The following is a 17784-nucleotide window of genomic DNA, read 5'->3' on the forward strand; positions in this document are numbered from 1 at the left end:
AAGTACTAAAACATCTAGGTTAATCAAAACCCTCTTTTTTTGCCCCAAATTATTTTGCCCCAAATAGTTCTGTTCTTAAATTACCCTAAAACCAGAAACCCTAGCCTCTTTACTTTAAAAAATATACACATGGAAAAAATGAGAAATCATGGAATTGTATCCCATACTAAACTTTAAAATCTGTTCTATAACTACTTGTTAAAATGTGCTTGGAAATGAATTGCTTTTTTGTATATATGCTATATTTCACAATAAAAAAAAGTTTATATAAAAAGAAAAAAAAACCACTGGAAAGACGATAGAGTCCTTATTATAGAGTCATCACTTTGAATTTTTTTCATCTTCTAGATTATGAAACTGGCTTTCCGGTTAGATAGTAAGATTGTTCCCAACTTCTGTTATTACAAATCATTCTGAATTATTATATTGCTTTCTCATTTCCTTAATTTATTTCATTAATTTAAATTCCCAGGTTAGGTTTAATGAGTTAAAGTACATATATATTTTATGGAGTGATATGAGCTACTTTGTTACTACCATTTGCCTAACACTGCACAATTTTCATCAGACTCAGTATTTATGATTTTATGGTACAAAAATTTTGATATCTTATTATGAGTAAAATTTATTGTCCTTTTCTTATCTGATTATCATCAAAAGTGACTATTTCCTCTACTCTAATGATTAATCATATTTACTATTGGGTGAATTTTCTGCTTTTATTCTTTTTTCTCATTTTTAAATACCATGTATGGTATTATTTATTTTACCCACCTCAAGGTTATCTGTTTGTTTATCTTCCTCTCTTTGTCCTTTCTTTCCTTCCTTTTTTTATTCTTCAACTTTTATTTAGTTTTCCCTCTTCCTTCCACCCATCTATCTTTCTTTCTTCCCTCCTTTTAGGGAAATAAAAGATCTAATTTTAAGTGAAAACATTAACAGATTAAAAATTGAAATTCAAATTTTAGGATGTGGGTGGTTTTTATTTAAAAGTATTCATTATGCATTCTTATATAATTTGTATCTATATTTTTAGGTAAAGAAGTGAAAAATTCTCTACAGCTAATAATTGGAGCTAAAAATTCTAAGGGAAAATGATTGAGATAAAGAGAGACAGGAGGAGGGAGAAAAAGAGGGAAAGGAAGAGAAAAGGAAAAGGAGGCAAGAAAGCCAGATGAAAGGAAAAGAAAGCAAGGGAATGAGAGAGAAGGAAGAAGGAAAGAAAAGAGAAAGGAGAGAGAAAGAAAGATTCAAGATGCAAAATATAATTCTTTGGAATAATTTGCTTCGATATTTACTTCTGAGGAGTTAAAGACTTTTTTAGAGAAATGTTTTCCAAGTGCACAGTTAAAACTTGAAAGAAAGATTTTTAACTGAGAAATAAATTTTAATTAGAAATATTTAAAAACACGACAAAATAATTCAAGCCATAGAACTTGTTCAAGCTTGCAGGGCCAGAGAACAGAGCCTGAATCACCCCTTACATAGTCAACCAGGTATAACTGAAGGCCAAAATTTACCTTCAATGGGACACTTGGGTGCCTCCAATGCAAGGGAGGTGACAACCTGCCAGGTCAGTGAAGCATAACTGGTTAAATGTACCAAGGTTTGGGATCAAAATTTACTACTATTGCATGCTTAGAAAGCCAGTGCTACAGCACATTAGTGGAGTCATTTTTCACGGACAAACACACAGTACCTGAGATGGTAGAGATGATGTATAAAGCCAGGATCCAACCTAGAAATTTACCACTGGAAATGTGACTGTCAATCAGACTGCAATTCTCTGACAGTCAGCTCAAGCACATCCTCTCTCCACAGGCACACATAGAAGGCAACTCAAACTATAATCAAAGGTTTGCTTGGCAGCCTCTAAAGCAGAAAAGAGAGTTTTAGAATTTGAATATTTAATGACATAGGCAAAGATGATGAGATTAATTTATTATTTTTAAAATTCTTTCATTGGTCCTTTATTTGCTATTGTAGCTAAAAGCTCATCACCAAGCACAAAGTGATAGAGACTACTCCCTATTTCTTTCACTAAAATTTTATTTTACTTTTTAGCTAGGTCAGTGTCGCTTAGTTTATTTTTTATGTTGATGATAATCTACTCCAGCATTCCTCAAACCATGCTACAATGGCCTGAATCTGAAAACGATAACTGTATAAAACATACTGAGTACTTAGTAAACTCTGGAAATTTGCTTCCATACTCTAGGACTTCCCAAGCTTTTACGATGCCAGTGTGCATTCTTACTATCTCTGAGGGAAATCTCTTAGGTCCTGTTTACCAAAGATATTTGATTATGGATATTTTTGCTTTGCTAGAACACCTATTGATATCTCCCAGAATTGGAGAACCAGGAAACCTAAATTTAGGCTGTAAACTTATATTCGAAAGTTCCAATTTTTTCTCTTAGAATGTGGTGAACATCTGTCTTGAGGCATGCCCAACATCTATTTCATCTTCATAATAGCACTACAATTGTCAACTATACCTCCTCCCCACCATCTCTCTGTCAACATAATTTGAGTAAAGATACCCCAACCCCAGTTTCAGGAGTGCACAAACTAGTCCAATCTGGCCAACCATCACACTGCAGCCCCCTCACTCCAGAGCTTACTTAAGTTCAGGGAGGGGAGCCAGGTCAATCAGAATGAGCGAAACTCACATTAGATTCATTAGTTAGAATTGCTTGGAAGTAGAATCTAATTGCCTAGATTGTAGACTAGGAAAATGCTGCCTGAGAGCTGCCAAGGTTATCGGGGAATAGAGCAGACCCAGCCGAAGGCAGAGGGGAGCGAGGAGCAAAGACCGAGTCCTGGTGACTGTATTGAATTCTTAAGTCAAGCAGTGTCTTGAGTTGGCTGTACTCCTGAATTTTTAAGTTACGTGTACTGTAAATTCTATTATTCTGTGATTCTTTCCCACTCTCTCTCGCTCTCTGTCTCTGTCTCTCTCCACAACAAACCAGTTACATTTTTGTCACTTGCAAACAAAATAATCTTTACTGACAAACATGAGCAATGTTTGGATAGGTTTTGCCATCTTTGCTTCTGGGTTGCTCTTCGTATGCTTCTATTTCTGACCAATCCTGCTTAAGATCATCATCTTCTTTACTTATGCCAGGGCTACATATTATATTTAAAGACAATATTTTTATCATTTCTTGTTCTTTTATTTCTTTTAGGTAATCTTTTTAGATATCTGCCCTGAACCATTATATATTGATTTTAAATTTAACTCTCAATGTAATTTTCTTTTCTTTATATGCTTCTTTTCCCCAGTTTTAACCTTCTGCAGGCATATCAGTGAATTCAATGAAATGTTTCCAACACCTCTATTTTTGTACATCTCTCAGACACAGTGGGGTGCTTTTTTGTTATTGGGGCTCCAGTACATATTCTTCTGTAGCTAAGCATCCAAAATGGTATCTGTCACTTAATCTATTGGTTTGAAGAATGTTGGATTTTTCCTAGTCATGAATATCAGAGTCATGAATCTGATATTCTCCCTTCCTATGGCATATGTTCTCTTTGGATTGCATACTGGGCCCAAAATTTCAGAGGGCTCTGCCCTCCCTTAGACATGTTCCCAATGTGGCTGATGATGCTAATTTTTAAAGAAATAAATATGATAAAAGTATTAATGATGGACATAGTATGATGGTGTTGACCTCTTCTGGATATCTACAGTTGACTGAGCATTGCTTTCAAAAGAATGAATATCTAATGATGGAATTTAACTGAAGATAGTTTGAGACTATATAGCCCATTCTCCAAACTAAATTTTATTAGGAATGCGACTACTTTTCTACCTCTCCTTTATGACTGATGTTAACCTCGCTCTTCCTTTTACATCCCCACTTTCACTTCAAGTATTTTTTTCTGTTTCATCCTTTTCGTGGTCCCTCCAGATCCTAAATAATCAATAAGTTCCATTTCATAAATGAACTCTATTCTGTTGAGAATAGCTAGTTGGAACAAAGTGTTGTGAATTTCCTAGCTTAGTGAGAAACAGAACCAAGATCAGTTTGTGATATCTGCCATGGGCAGGAAGCTGTTCGCACCCAACACACTTGCTCGTTAAGACTTAGTCAAACGTTTGCATAATAGCATGAAGTTTACATAATCTTACATTTGCATAATCTTAAAGAAACCAGAATTAGAATTGAAAACAGGAACCAGAAAAACCTTGAAAAATCTTCACCTGATTTTTTTCATTAAAAGAGTGAAACCTTAAACACCCCACATGCCACAAGGTTGAATTTTCAGAATTAGAACTGTCATCTTTTTTTAACTTGTTTTTTGCATTCCTATCTTTACCCCAATATGTTTTCAACAGAAAAATACCAATAGTTCCTTTTTAAAAACTTTTAATAATTTTTCCATGAAAATATAATTTTCTTGGGAGTGGAAAATGCAGAATTCCCTGCATTCAAACCTGAACTCTAATTAATTACAAACTTACCTAGCTCTCTATAGTTAGAATTAATCAGAAAAGTCTGGCTGTCTTGTGCTCATGGGAAACAAAATGTATTTTCATTAATTGGCTTTAGAGAATATATTCTAAATATTCTGGAACTGCTAATGTTTAGTTTATACTTAATAATGATAAGTATTTTTGTGTATTTTACTTGTCATAAAAATGCCATATAATATAGAAGCAGCTAGACTTAGTTATTTAGTTATAACATGAGAAAAAGGTGAAATTGATGGAATTGTATTTCTAGTAAAGCAGTCAAAAATATGTTCACTTATTCTGCCTTTGCCACACATCATTGACTTTTCTTAAACTTTAAGGAGTGTATATTTCTTATGAGTCATGGTTTTTCTCAGTACTGAGTCACACGCCTGCACACAAACAGAATGGGTGGCTTTTGGACATTTAGAGAAGCATTTCATTTCCAGAAGGTGGCACTCTGGAATAGTCAGAAGCCCAGGTTTGCTTCCATCTGAAACAAAGCAGATGTGTATTCATTAACATTTAATTTAACTGAGATTCTGGAAACACAGAATCAGTATTCATAGCAAATAAATGCTCTGCTGCCCTTTCTTTGCTAACATTTAAAACTAAATATTTTCTTATGATTGTGACCTAATTTATTGTCTTGGAAAACTAGTGACACAATGTTTAGATATTGCAACATTAAAATAAAATAAAACAAAAATACAAAGGAACATGTTGGAAAAGTAGGACATTTTTACATGTCAAAACACCAGCTTCTATTTTGACTTTTAATAAAGTTCATTTATAAATGTATTTAAATAACATTTAATGGCATAAAATTGTGAAAATCAGAGAATTATAGAAAATTATAACCTTCCAGTGGTTATTAAAAGTGTATCTGAGGGGGCCAAGATGGTGGCTTAGTAAGGTGCACGCGTCTTAGTTCCTCCTCCAGAACAACTACTAAATAACCAGAAATGGTACAGAAAAGCTCCCAGAGCCACGACAGAGACCAGACACACAGCGTACCCCAGTCTGGACCAGCTGGACCGGCTGCGAGACTTCGCAGTGGTGAGCTCCCCAAGCGGCGCGTGCTTACCCGGGCCGCGGTGGCTGGCGGCCAGCACCCCTCCCTCACAGTCGGCTTCCCGGACGGCTTAGAGTCTCAGAGAGGCGAGTTTCCCAAGTCGTGGCGGCCAGCGGCCGGCACCCCTCCCTCACGGACGGCTTCCCGGACCGACTGAGTGTTGGAGGGGCGAGTTCCCCAAGCCACAGCAGCTGGTGGCCAGCATCCCTCCCTCGCGGGCGGCTTCCCGGACCGGCCGCGAGTCTCGGATCAGCGAGTTCCCCAGGCCACGGCAGCCGGTGACCGGCACCCCTCCGCCACAGGCAGCTTCCTGGAGGGAAAGGAAAGAGTCTCCAACAGTAGCAGGGACTGAGTCCAACCAAACACCAACAGTGGCATTAATAAACAAATTCTAACTACTAAAAATAGGCCCCCAGTTCAGGCAAAACTGATCAAGGCAGAAGTCGCCTATTGGGTTAACTGAAAAAGAGGAAAGGGGGTGAAACAGAGCCTTCTGCAGCTGTTTCTACGGAGGCTTGGTTGTCTCTGGGCTCAGCGCTGGGATTACACAGGTTGCAACTGCCCCGAACGCAGAAACAGTCTGCTTTCAGGGCTCTCTACCACCTGAACCCTCCCCATGGGAGGGGTGAAACGCAACTCAGGTGGAATCCCTCTCTCAAGGAATTCAGATCCCAGGACTTCACAATTTGAAGCCATTAAACCAGCCTACAACCTTTCCTCTGTCTCCACCATGCACCCAGCAAGCAGAGCCTTCCGAAGTTAAAGGAGCCACAACATCTTTTGCTGGTGGGACCCGCAGACAGATAAGTGCTACATACAGGACAGGATAAGAAAAACAGAGCCCAGAGACTTCACAGGAAAGTCTTTCAACCTGCTGGGTCTCACACTCAGGGAAATCTGATTAAATGTCCAGACACCAGAAAAAATAACAAATCACACCAGGAAAATTGAAGATATGGCCCAGTCAAAGGAACAAACCAATAGTTTAAATGAGATACAGGAGCTGAGACAATGAATTCTGAAAATATGAACAGAAATGGAAAACCTCTTCAAAAACAAAATCAATAAATTGAGGGAGGACATGAAGAAGGCAAGGGATGAACAAAAAGAAGAAATGGAAAGTCTGAAAAAACAAATCACAGAACTTATGGGAATGAAAGCTACAGTAGAAGAAATGAAAAAAACAATGGAAACCTACAATGGTAGATTTCAAGAGACAGAGGTTAGAATTAGTGAACTGGAGGATGGAACATCTGAAATCCAAAAAGAAACAGAAACTATAGGGAAAAGAATGGAAAAATTTGAGCAGGGGCTCAGGGAATTGAATGATAAAATATGAAGCACACAAATATACATGTTGTGGGTGTCCCAGAAGGAGAAGAGAAGGGAAAAGGAGGAGAAAAACTAATGGAATAAATTATCACTGATAATTTCCCAACTCTTATGAAAGACCTAAAATTACAGATCCAAGAAGTGCAGCGCACCCCAAAGAGAATAGATCCAAATCGGCGTTCTCCAAGACACTTACTAGTTAGAATGTCAGAGGTCAAAGAGAAAGAGAGGATCTTGAAAGCAGCAAGAGAAAAACAATCCATCACATACAAGGGAAACCCAATAAGACTATCTGTATATTTCTCAGCAGAAACCATGGAGGCAAGAAGACAGTGGGATGATATATTTAAATTGCTAAAAGAGAAAAACTGCCAACCAAGACTCCTATATCCAGCAAAATTGTCCTTCAAAAATGAGGGAGAAATTAAAACATTTTCAGACAAAAAGTCACTGAGAGAATTTGTGACCAAGAGACCAGCTCTGCAAGAAATACTAAAGGGAGCACTAGAGTCAGATATGAAAAGACAGAAGAGAGAGGTGTGGAGAAGAGTGTAGAAAGAAGGAAAATCATATATGATATATATAATACAAAAGGCAAAATGGTAGAGGAAAGTATTACCCAAACAGTAATAACACTAAATGTTAATGGACTGAATTCCCCAATCAAAATACATAGACTGGCAGAATGGATTAAAAAACAGGATCCTTCTATATGCTGTCTACAGGAAACACATCTTAGACCCAAAGATAAACATAGGTTGAAAGTGAAAGGTTGGGAAAAGATATTTCATGCAAATAACAACCAGAAAAGAGCAGGAGTAGCTATACTAATATCCAACAAATTAGACTTCAAATGTAAAACAGTTAAAAGAGACAAAGAAGGATACTATCTACTAATAAAAGGAACAATTAAACAAGAAGACATAACAATCATACATATTTATGCACCGAACCAGAATGCCCCAAAATACGTGAGGAATACACTGCAATCACTGAAAAGGGAAAGAGACACATCGGACAGAACATCTAGACAGAGGATCAATAAAGAAACAGAGAATTTGAATATTACAATAAATGAGCTAGACTTAACAGATATTCATAGGACATTACACCCCACAACAGCAGGATACACCTTTTTCTCAGGTGCTCAAGGATCATTCTCAAAGATAGACCATATGCTGGGTCACAAAGCAAGTCTCAACAAATTTAAAAAGATTGAAATCATACACAACACTTTCTCGGATCATAAAGGAATGAAGTTGGAAATCAATAATAGGCAGAGGGCCAGAAAATTCACAAATATGTGGAGGCTCAACAACACACTCTTAAACAACCAGTGGGTCAAGGAAGAAATTACAAGAGAAATTAGTAAATATCTCGAGGCGAATGAAAATGAAAACACAACATATCAAAACCTATGGGATGCAGCAAAGGCAGTACTAAGAGGGAAATTTATTGCCCTAAATGCCTATATCAAAAAAGAAGAAAGGGCAAAAATTCGGGATTTAACTCCAGTTCGTCAGTTGGGAATTAACTGTCCAACTGACGAACTGGAGAAAGAACAGCAAACTAACCCCAAAGCAAGCAGAAGGAAAGAAATAACAAAGATTAGAGCAGAAATAAATGAAATTGAGAACATGAAAATAATAGAGAAAACCAATAAGACCAGAAGTTGGTTCTATGAGAAAATCAACAAGATTGATGGGCCCTTAGCAAGATTGACAAAAAGAAGAAGAGAGAGGACGCAAATAAATAAGATCAGAAATGGAAGAGGAGACATAACCACTGACCTCACAGAAATAAAGGACGTAATAACAGGATACTATGAACAACTTTACGCTAATGAATACAACAATGTAGATGAAATGGACAGGTTCCTAGAAAGGCATGAACAACCAACTTTGGCTCAAGAAGATATTGATGACCTCAACAAACCAATCACAAGTAAAGAAATTGAATCAATCATTCAAAAGCTTCCCAAAAAGAAAAGTCCAGGACCAGACGGCTTCACATGTGAATTCTACCAAACATTCCAGAAAGAATTAGTACCAACTCTCCTCAAACTCTTCAAAAAAATTGAAGTGGAGGGAAAGCTACCTAATTCATTCTATGAAGCCAACATCACCCTCATACCAAAACCAGGCAAAGATATTACAGAAAAAGAAAACTACAGACCAATTTCTCTAATGAATATAGATGCAAAACTCCCCAACAAAATTCTAGCAAATCGAATCCAGCAACACATTAAAAGAATTATACATCATGACCAAGTAGGATTCATCCCAGGTATGCAAGGATGGTTCAACATAAGAAAATCAATTAATGTAATATACCATATCAACAAATCAAAGCAGAAAAATCACATGATCATCTCAATTGATGCAGAGAAGGCATTTGACAAGATTCAACATCCTTTCCTGTTGAAAACACTTCAAAGGATAGGAATACAAGGGAACTTTCTTAAAATGATAAAGGGAATATATGAAAAACCCACAGCTAATATCATCCTCAATGGGGAAAAATTGAAAACTTTCCCCCTAAGATCAGGAACAAGACAAGGATGTCCACTATCACCACTGCTATTCAACATCGTGTTGGAAGTTCTAGCCAGAGAAATTAGACAAGAAAAAGAAATACAAGGCATCAAAATTGGAAAGGAAGAAGTAAAGCTATCACTGTTTGCAGATGATATGTTACTATACGTCGAAAACCCTGAAAAATCCACAGCAAAACTACTAGAGCTAATAAATGAGTACAGCAAAGTAGCAGGTTACAAGATCAACATTCAAAAATCTGTAGTGTTTCTATACACTAGCAATGAACAAGCTGAGGGGGGAAATCAAGAAACAAATTACATTTACAATTGCAACTAAAAGAATAAAATACTTAGGAATAAATTTAACTAAAGAGACAAAAGACCTATACAAAGAAAACTACAAAAAACTGTTAAAAGAAATCACAGAAGACCTACGTAGATGGAAGGGCATACCATGTTCATGGATTGGAACACTAAATATAGTTAAGATGTCAATTCTACCTAAATTGATTTACAGATTCAACACAATACCAATCAAAATCCCAACAACTTATTTTTCAGAAATAGAAAAACCAATAAGCAAATTTATCTGGAAGGGCAGGGTGCCCTGAATTGCTAAAAGTATCTTGAGGAAAAAAAACGAAGCTGGAGGTCTCATGCTGCCTGACTTTAAGGCATATTATGAAGCCACAGTGGTCAAAACAGCATGGTACTGGCATAAAGATAGATATATCGACCAATGGAATCCAATACAGTGCTCAGATATAGACCCTCTCATCTATGGACATTTGATCTTTGATAAGGCAGTCAAGCCAACTCACCAGGGACAGAACAGTCTCTTCAATAAATGGTGCCTAGAAAACTGGATATCCATATGCAAAAGAATGAAAGAGGACCCGTATCTCACACCCTATACAAAAGTTAACTCAAAATGGATCAAAGATCTAAACATTAGGTCTAAGACCATAAAACAGTTAGAGGAAAATGTAGGGAGATATCTTATGAATCTTACAATTGAAGGTGGTTTTATGGACCTTAAACCTAAAGCAAGAGCACTGAAGAAGGAAATAAATAAATGGGAGCTCCTCAAAATTAAACACTTTTGTGCATCAAAGAACTTCATCAAGAAAGTAGAAAGACAGCCTACACAATGGGAGACAATATTTGGAAATGACATATCAGATAAAGGTCTAGTATCCAGAATTTATAAAGAGATTGTCCAACTCAACAACAAAAAGACAGCCAACCCAATTACAAAATGGGAAAAAGACTTGGACAGACACCTCTCAGAAGAGGAAATACAAATGGCCAAAAGGCACATGAAGAGATGCTCAATGTCCCTGGCCATTAGAGAAATGCAAATCAAAACCACAATGAGATATCATCTCACACCCACCAGAATGGCCATTATCAACAAAACAGAAAATGACAAGTGCTGGAGAGGATGTGGAGAAAGAGGCACACTTATCCACTGTTGGTGGGAATGTCAAATGGTGCAACCACTGTGGAAGGCAGTTTGGCGGTTCCTCAAAAAGCTGAATATAGAATTGCCATACGACCCAGCAATACCATTGCTAGGTATCTACTCAAAGGACTTAAGGGCAAAGACACAAACAGACATTTGCACACCAATGTTTATAGCAGCATTATTTACAATTGCAAAGAGATGGAAACAGCCAAAATGTCCATCAACAGAAGAATGGCTAAACAAACTGTGGTATATACATACGGTAGAATGTTATGCAGCTTTAAGACAGAAAAACTTATGAAGCATGTAATAACATGGATGGACCTAGAGAACATTATACTGAGTGAGACTAGCCAAAAACTAAAGGACAAATACTGTATGGTCCCACTGATGTGAACCGACATTAGAGAATAAACTTGGAATATGTCATTGGTAACAGAGACCATCAGGAGATAGAAATAGGGTAAGGTAATGGGTAATTGGAGCTGAAGGGATACAGACTGTGCAACAAGACTGGATACAAAAACTCATAAATGGACAGCACAATACTACCTAATTGTCTACCTAATTGTAATGTAATTATGTTAAAACACTGAATGAAGCTACATCTGAGGTATTGTTTTTTTTATTTCTTTCTATTATCATTTTATTTCTTTTTCTGTTGTCTTTTTATTTCTTTTTCTAAATCGATGCAAATGTACTAAGAAATGATGAATATGCATCTATGTGATGATATTGGGAATTACTGATTGTATATGTAGAATGGAATGATTTCTAAATGTTGTGTTAGTTAATTTTTTAATTAATAAAAAAAGTGTATCTGAGGCTAGAAAAATGGGGGGTTGTAAGAAGCATATGGAGATATTGAAAAAAAAAATCCAGAAAAAGGCAGGGGAGACGTAAAAAAGAGAACTTCTTCAGGTAGGAGAGGAGAATTTTATTAATTCTTGACTTTTTTATCTATAGTTCTTAGAACCTTTAAGACAGAATTTTATTAATTCTTGACTTTTTTATCTTTAGTTCTTAGAACCTTTGCCTAGTAGAAATGTATATGGCATTAGAGAAGGTAATAAAGTTTGACTACACTAAATTGATCCAATTTCTAACCAGAAATAGATTGGGAACATTTAGGTTGATGCCCAGGATTGTGAATATTTCCAGCACATTTATTTATCCATGTTAACTATAAGGATTCATTCATCAGTCAATGAACAGCTATTATATTCATAAGGTCAAAGCCTCCTTACAACTAATAATTTTCTGAAGGAACTGGATGCTTTGATCATATTTTATGTCCTGAGAGCTATTTTGTTTGAGTTATTTATTTACTAGTCTTTATATCTCACAAACCAAAGATGCAGCTCTAATATAAGAGTAATCTAGGTGATGGCATTAGAGGATGACAGGAAAATATCTTTGAAACTCATGTAACATTGACTTAGTATAGCCATTAGTATCCCAATGAGTCCAAATCTTACTTTTGTAGAATTATCTTTAAGGTGGTAGATGGTTTAAATTATCGTTGAGATTGAAAGCACATATCACTAACTTAAATATTTGAAGATACGTGCTGTAATTTGAATCCATCTTTCTCGAGATATGTAGCAAAGAGGTTTAGATTGTTCAAAATTAATCATAATTTGGTCTTGGTTATGTTACAATTTCTCCAAAGTCTCAATTTACAATATATTAGAGGAATTTGTCCTCCACACTCATTTTTAAGGATCTAGGAGAATGATTTCAAATGATACCAGGAATTTATCTTAAGGGAAGAGAACTGAGAGTACCAAAATGAAATGTGACCCTTTGGTAATATTCATATCTCTACTAAAAATTCATCTCTGAATGCAATAAAATGCTCAGTTATTTAAGCACATCTATAAATTAAATGTGTTCATCTGTTTCTTCAATTAGAGCTATTCACAGAAAAAATTGATATAAGGAACACAGTTTTAAAAAGTACAAAACACAATGAATTTCCAATATTAGTGTTCAGAATTAAGTAGACCAAATATTCATATTCAGATTAATGTTTTCAGGTCTCAGGTAAATATAGACATATTACTACAGTTCTTGAAGAAGCATATAACTATCTATGTGCAGGATACAACTGGAGCTATAAAACTAATACAGTGATATTTTCTGACTCTATTTTGCTCCAAGATTGGAAAGAGAAGACAATACTATATTTTAATTAAGCCCAATGTAGTTATATATTGCATGCATGCAATTTTAAAATCAAATATCGCACCTTCAATAAAATTCATACTTGATGGGATCCAGCTGAGACTCCTCTGCCAAAAGGGTGGTTTATTGGAAAAACTTGGGAAGTGATAAAAGTATATGTTATCCTCCCACATATATTTTTTTCCAGAATTACACTCTCTTTAACTGAGTTGAGTTTACCTACCATGAGTATGTTTTTAAATTGTTAGGATATTAATCATATTGAAGAGTTAGGATTTTACTTACACTGAAGTTTTATCATTTGTGAGAAGAGTTATATTTTTCAAAGATTATTTAAACCTAAAACAACCATATAAGATAGATATGGAATGCATTATTCTATTTTTAAGGAGGGGTTTATCAACCAAGATAGAATGTCAAAAAATATATCAGTAAAAATTAACCTCATTATGAGACTTTTAGTTCTGGCCATGATAACATAATATTTATCAGACCATTCTGCTATATACAATATAATACTGGGAAAAATTGGAAAAGTTCAGTGTCATAATTATCAAGAGAAAAGAAGGACAAAAAATAAGCTCTACATGCAGCCTAATTTTTACCAGAGAACACTTTCCATCCAGAGGGAAGCGGAGCCCAAACAAAGAACAGCAATCGCACTTAGTAAAAGAGACAGATTGGAGGTCAGGGTTTACCAAGGTGTTCTAGTCTGCCGAAGCTGCCAGAATGCAACACACCAGAGATGGATTGGCTTTTCATAAAAGGGGGGGGGGGGTTATTTAGTTAAAAACTTATAGTTCTTCAGAGGAAAGGCAGCTAACTTTCATCTGAGGTTCTCTCTTACACGGGAAGGCACAGGGTGATCTCTGCTTCTCTGCTGGCCTTCTCTCCCAGCTTCTGCATTCCCACAGCTTTCCCCAGGGTGATTCCTTTCTACATCTCCAAAGGTCTGGGCCAAGCTGTGTGTGTGGAGATGAGGCATACTGAGCTGCTTGGGCTGTGCTGCATTGAGCTCTCTCATTTAAGCATCCAGGCAATTAAATTAAACATCATTCACTGCAGAAGCCATGCCCCTTAGCCAGACCACAGATGTCATCAGTGATAGATGAGTTTCACATGCCAATGGGTCATGCCCACAGCAACAGAACAAGGCACCCTCACCTGGTCAAGTTGACACCCGAACCTAACTACCACGCAAGGTATCTCTAGTTTGTGGGGTAAGATTCCATAGAATCTTTCCGTAGAATCATTCCATAGAATCAGCTGGATTCTGAACTTCACAAATGAGTGAGTGTCCTCCACAGTCTTTGTCTAAATTCTAAGCTATGTGTGCAGAAGAAGAGACCACAGGCCTTGTGGAGACTAGCTAGTGTGGAGTTACGAACCCAATAGAGTCTCTGGATGGAAAAGTGCTGTAATACACCATAGACCTTATCAGTCAGAAGGCAGAGACCTTGTTGAATGCCCTGGATGTTCAGTTGGAACTCCAGAATTACTACTCCTTAGGAGCAGGACTGGTCTACCTATACTCTAATCAAACCCCAAACAATCAAGTTGAGACAACCATACATTCACTGATTGCTAGAGCAATATTAAAGACTTTAGCAGAAGGCAACAGAACTATTCCATAGTGATAGAAACTAGAACAGTGATTGCCTCTGGGAAGAAAGGTGAAGACAGTTTGGGAAAGAACACAAGGAAACATTCCCTGGAATAATGGAACTATCTTGACAGAAGTGTAGCTTAGACAGGTCTAGGCATTATCATCAAACTCTATACTTAACTCATCAAACACTATACTTAAAATCTATGCATTTCATTGGATACAAACCATACTTCAAGAAAAATGTTTAAATTCAAACAATACATAGATAAAAGGAGCATTTTAAAAAGTTATTCTAAAAATTTCCATTGCATCAATTTTTGCTCCAGAGAGCAACAGCATGAACAAGGAATAAACAAATCAATGACTAAAAAAAAACCTTTTTAATAAATGCATGCAGTTAAGTAAAAATAATGCAATAAGTATATGGAAATATGCAAAGGCCAGAAGCAGGATCAAGAACAGCAGACAATTAATTTTAAAAATTGGTGCTCATAACGTTCAAGAACCAAGAAGTTCTGAATATAATTCAGACTCCATAGTAAAGCAAAACATAAAGAAAATATGTACATTATAATGCAAGGCTTATGGTAATATATGTCTCAAGTGTTGTTTAGATAAAGAGTAATATAATCGCAGAAGAAAAAGAGAGGATAAAAAGAAGGGTTTTATCCAGATGGCTTAATTTTAAAAAAGTGAGAATAGAATCAAAAAGGAAAATAACATCCTGTTGTTCCCGACCATTGTGGCCTGGAGTTGTAGCACTATCCTTGAAGGATACGCCATCCTTGACGGCCTAGAAATATTTGTGCATTTCCCAAATGCCCACACTGAGCTTCCAGTCTGTTATCAGTATCACATGTTTAATATTCTAATTATCTGGCAAGTGTCGTAAAACATAATAATTAGTAAAAAAAAAAAAACAAAAAAATTAGCCCGTTTATTATCTAGTGGCTTCTTCTAATTTCCTTTTGCTTTTAAGAGAACTGTTAGACTAATTTTATTTTCTGCTCTTCACTCAGACTGCATATTTCGATTTTGCTCTCACCCTGGCAACCCCACCAGTGATCAGGCAGCGAGAATTTTCTCAGACTACTTCTAAGAGCCAAAGAGCAAGAGGAAAATTCATGTTAGCCCTTAGTTCTTGGGTTTGAAATCACAGGCAGTTTAATTTAATCAATAGGTTTACTAATAGAGGAATATATGTTCTGTTTTGTTTTTATTAAAAAAAATTAGATTTTTCTAGCCATGTCACACTGAGAAAAAAATTTGAATTCCTCCTAAAATCAATTCCTTATTTCTTTTTGTGCACTCTGTATTAATTACTGAACATGAATTTTATACTCAATTAATTAAAATAGATTGTTACCTTTTTTTTAGATTGAAACTCTAGACTTTGTACATTTCAGTTGGCTCATATATTATTATGTCTTATACCAAACCATGTGGAATGTTGTAATAGGCTAAGATGTGAACATGTGATAAAATGTTTGTTGGAATTAATCTAAATTATTAGTGGCATTCAGATTCACTGGATGAATTCTTTATTCTAAATATCCTCTGGAGATAATTATTCAGGTTCTAAATTAATGGATTATCAACATTTTGCAATATTCTTATTTTGAACTTGTGCTTTGAAATAGTCAACTTGAATCTATTCTTACTCAATTTTCAAAAGTAATATTAGCAAAATATTGAGAAAAATAATTTTTGACATTATGACTACTTTGATAATTAATGCAGTTTTAATCTAAGCTCTGTAACAAAGATACCAAAAACATAGGGGTGTAAGCAAAACAGGATTTTCTGTCTCGTGTTTTCTCTCTCTTCTTTTATATATAAAATGATCATAAGAACCAGCAATTTAGCATTACCATTCTCAACACAAGATTTCCATTTCTTAGTCCAAGGTGGCTTATTCCATTCCTCACCATCTCCCAGATGCAGCAACTGGAAAAGCAGACAGAAGGGAGCACATGCAATCCTTTTAAGAGCACCACTGTTTTATGGGTCATATAACACTTCTTTTCACATCTCATCTAGAACTAGTAACTTGGTCACATCTAGCTGAAAGAGAGCTGGGAAATGTGGCCTTTTATAGCTTGGCCAGTACTGTGGAAGGAGAGGGAAAAGGATACTGGAGAACAACTTGCAGTCTGCCACCCAAATACATGGTTAGACCCTTCTTTCCACACACCTACTCCCCTTACATACAAAAACACCTATATTTTAAAGTCCAATTCAGAAATTGTAAGGATAGGAAAAATACGTCTCATTTTTCAAGGCAATAATCAAATTCTGCTGCATGGGAATTTCCAACATTCTCTGTCCTGGCAATGAAATAATTTCTTAGATTAAACCTTGGTTGTATTATTTGGGAGGGATCTTTGTTGCTTGTCATTTATAGTTCCCGTTTCTATCCCCCACTCTGGACAGCCTCCTTTGCCCGTTATTTTTACAATGACCATAGGTCTGTTTTGCCTGTGACAATCCTGATTTATACTCATTGTTCTGGTATATCAGAACTCAGTGAATGAATTCTTTCTTCTAAATAAAGAATTTATTTTATTTGATCCCCCTAATTATCTCCTTAAGAGAATTGAATAATATCCCCTCACTGGAGGATGCACATATTTTGTGGTCTTCTACAAGACTGGTTGAGAGGCTCAGGTGTTGCTTTAAAGGTCAACACATATTGGCTTTTGCAGATCAATACAATTCACTACAAAGCTTAGTATGCTTTCAGTCTAGCTGTTTACAGTCAGTTCCATGGGAAAACAACCATAACCAAAGATCTGATCTAAAACAAGACACCTTGCTTGCAGTCTCCCCTTTTATTTGCTGGCCTCAGTGCATTTTGTGCTTCCTGAATTTAATGATCCCTCCTTTGAAGCTATTTGAAGACATTTATTTAACTGAGAAAGCATCACACTTACTCTAACCTTTAAAACTAGAATAGATTCCAAATAACTTCAAAGTTTTAATATGAGCACTTGAGGAAAAATGAGGCCTATTTATTGCTAAAATTGCTTCTTAAAACTCACTTCTTAAAAATAGATAAAGTTGAGATGCGAAGTTAGTTCGGTGGTAGAATTCTTGCCTGCCATGCGGGAGACCC

At 36.1% G+C, this 17784-nt stretch overlaps 1 long non-coding RNA gene across 3 annotated transcripts in view; it reads right to left on the reverse strand.

The window, feature by feature from the left end:
* LOC143691565 (uncharacterized) overlaps positions 1–17784 on the reverse strand; it is a 77739-nt gene that overhangs the window by 54597 nt on the left and 5358 nt on the right. For 2 of the 3 annotated variants that reach the window (XR_013179579.1, XR_013179580.1), the window contains exon 3: positions 16541–16616. This is a non-coding gene — a long non-coding RNA (uncharacterized LOC143691565). Of the gene's footprint in view, positions 1–4368; positions 4956–16540; positions 16617–17784 lie in introns of those variants that run through there. The other variant, XR_013179578.1, reaches the window with a different exon arrangement.

The sequence above is a fragment of the Tamandua tetradactyla genome, chromosome 7 (genome assembly GCF_023851605.1).
Source record: "Tamandua tetradactyla isolate mTamTet1 chromosome 7, mTamTet1.pri, whole genome shotgun sequence".
NCBI lineage: Eukaryota > Metazoa > Chordata > Mammalia > Pilosa > Myrmecophagidae > Tamandua > Tamandua tetradactyla.